The following is a 3,022-nucleotide window of genomic DNA, read 5'->3' on the forward strand; positions in this document are numbered from 1 at the left end:
TTTAGCCCACTCCCAAATCTCTGTAGTGCCTCATGACCTGGCCGGGAGCTCTCCGAACCATGTTATTGGTGCCCACATGAATAAGGCGCATGGAATAGTGGGCTGTGGACTGGAGGAGCTTAGGGATCTTCTCCGCAATGTCTCGGATGTGGGCCCCTGGGAAGCAGCAGACTTCCCGGGCTAAGTGGTCGGGGTGGCAGTTTACCCCCTCAGTCCCCCTCAGGATGGAGTCTCCCACAACAAACACTTTACGTTTTGTCTTGGGGAGAGTGGGGGTGGTAGCTACAGTTGAGCATGTGTTGCCTGAAGGATCTGGCAACTCAGCAGGCTCTGCTGGGGCTGCAAGAGGTTCATACCTGTTGCTAAGCTCTGGTGGGGGAGGGGCCTTGGTGCGGTGGGTCTTTGGGCCCTTGACCACCTTGGTCCATAGCTGTCATACTGCTGCCCTATTTGACTAAGATAAGTATCAATTGATGGATGGAAATTCATAAGATGTCAAAAAGGCATATTTGAGTTTCTTTGAAGTAAGAAAGGTATCTGGAACAGAACACTAAATTTGTAAGTTTTTTTCATATTTACTTGATGTAAACATTGGGACAAAAAGATGCTCAATATAATAAAAATTAGGTGTGCAATATTTATAAATAAGTATGAAATCCATATTGTAGTTATTATTTTCTCTTCACACTTTAGTTTCAATAAACACCATTAAAATACACCTACTTCAGAGACTCATGTGTTTATTAAAAGGTACGATATCTGACAAGCTGTTTTTGTAGCAAGCAGCTATGTTGCTCCTTAACTGCATATTTGCTTACCAAGCAAAGCTTTTTTTAAAGCACTTCTAGCTCTTTAAAATGTCATATAGTAAATAATTATAATGCAAAATTATAGAATATGGAAATTATCTCTAATTAATTAATTTAAGCTTTATTAGGTCTTTTTAGATTACAGTCATCAGGTTTCTATTTTTTTCTTGTTCTTCCAGCCATGTTTAGATCTCTAAGAATCTACCATCAGTTTTACCCCATTTTGAGTGTTTTCCATAGTTTTTGAAGTTCTGAAAGAAAGAAAGAAAGAAAGACTCTGACTTTTGAGAAATGTTTATTCTGGGGAGGGTGACAAATTGGGGGCAGTAGAGATCATGTACAGGTTGGCCCAAAGATCTGGGCCTCAAGGACAAGGCCTGGGCTCATGGCCTGCAAAGCCTGCCCACACATTCTAGACAAAAAAAACAAAAAACCGAAAGAACAAAAGGAGTATGTATATATAGACAGTTCTTGCCAGTGGAGATGCCCCGGGGGGCCTCAGGACATCAGAGGTTGGCCCGCATGGACAAAGCCGGTGGTCTCAGCTCGCTGGATGTGCCTCTGCACCCAGAGCAGCTGGTGGCGTCACAGGGCAAGGAGCAGGTGTCCCACCTCGACTCGGCACAGTGCCCCCTCGACGGCCCAGCGTTCCTCAAAGGTGGACACAATCCGCCAGAGGACCACATGCTCAAACTCAAGTGAGAGGCGGAAGAGCTTCAGGGCATCATTCATCCCGGTCCTGGTGAACCGGTTTTGCTGGCTTTTCAGGGTGGCCATCTTGGCCTGGCCCACCAGGAAGTTGGCCAGGCTGACTGCAGCCCACTCAGCAGTTCAGTATGGAAAAGAGTAGATGTAGGTGTCCTCTGAGAAGTCCTGGCCCAGTGCCCGAAGCAGCACCCTGAGGGCAGCAAAGAGTAGTCGCAGCCGGGGACAGCCGAGGAAGGCATGGAAAATGTCCTCGTCCAGCACCCCCAAGCAGAAGGGGCAGGCCGCCGAGGTCACCGGGTCCAGGTGGCACACAAAGGTGCTAGTGGCCAGGATGCCATGCACCAATCTCCACTGGAGGTCATCAGTCTTCTTGGTGGTGGGCGCCTTGTACAGTGTGTGCCACGCTGGGCTCCCGGGCCATGCCAGGCGCTGCAGCTACATGGTGTCGGGACAGCCGGCCAGCACCTGGGCATGCCAGGTCCATACCACCCATGTGTAGAGTCCCTTCTGGGGCAGTGTGCCAAAGGGGCAGCCCGTATTGCTTCTGTGGGGCACAGAGAGCCTAAGCAGTGTGTTGAGTCAGTCAGCCAGCTCACTGGCCACCACTGGGATGACCGGCAGTGGTGGGAAGGTGTCACCTGTGGTGTCCGTGGTGGGGAGGGTCTGGTGAGCCTGGAGGTAGCCTTCTAAGGCAGTCACTGTCTCCATTGGGAGGGCGGCCCTAACGGCCCGCAGAATCTGGCCCGTGGGGCGGATGGAGCTCAGTGCCAGCCGGGCAGCCAGGGCTTCGGCTGACAGCCAGCCCAACTGAGCAGGGTCCAGGAAGTGCCCTAGGCAGGTGGTGTGCGCCTCGATGAGACCAGCCATGAGGCTGGTGGAGGCCAGACTCAGCACAACATGCTGCAGGGCTGGGTTGTGGGCCAGGGGCTCCTGAAGCAGTTGCAGGAAAAGCAGGTGCCTGGCTTGGGGACAGAGATGGAAGGCAGCCAGCCAGGCCCGCACCATGCTGCGGTAGAATAGGGGAAGGATTGCCCCATTCAGGAAGGTGAGGTCCAGCATAAACAGCTCCCAGTCAAAGCCAAGGCCCCCCCCCCCCCTCGGTGCAGAAACCGGCACACCAGCTGCCATCATGGGAGGTGGCCCTCGGCATACAAGAGCCACTAGAGGCTTGCAGGTGGTAGGCTGCCACCCTGCTGGCCAGGTCGATCAGGCCCTGGTCCCCCTCGGTGGTGGGCAGGTAAAGGTCAGCTCGCGGGAGCCAGTGGCACCTGTCCCAGAGGAAGTCCACTAGGAGCCGCTGCAGTCTCTCGAGTAGCTCCGGCAGAGGGTCTAGCACAGCACAGCGGTGCCACAGGGTGGCCGCCACCAGGTTGGTGGTGATGAGGACCCAGCCATGGTAGGAGAGGGTGGGCAAGCGCCAGTGCTGTAGGTGGGCCTCCACTCCCTCTGCCAGGTCCTCCCAGTTGCAGGCTGCAAAGGTCAGTGGCCCCAGGAACACTACCAGG

This window comes from Alligator sinensis, unplaced genomic scaffold (genome assembly GCF_000455745.1).
Source record: "Alligator sinensis unplaced genomic scaffold, ASM45574v1 scaffold1217_1, whole genome shotgun sequence".
Taxonomy (NCBI): Eukaryota; Metazoa; Chordata; order Crocodylia; family Alligatoridae; genus Alligator; species Alligator sinensis.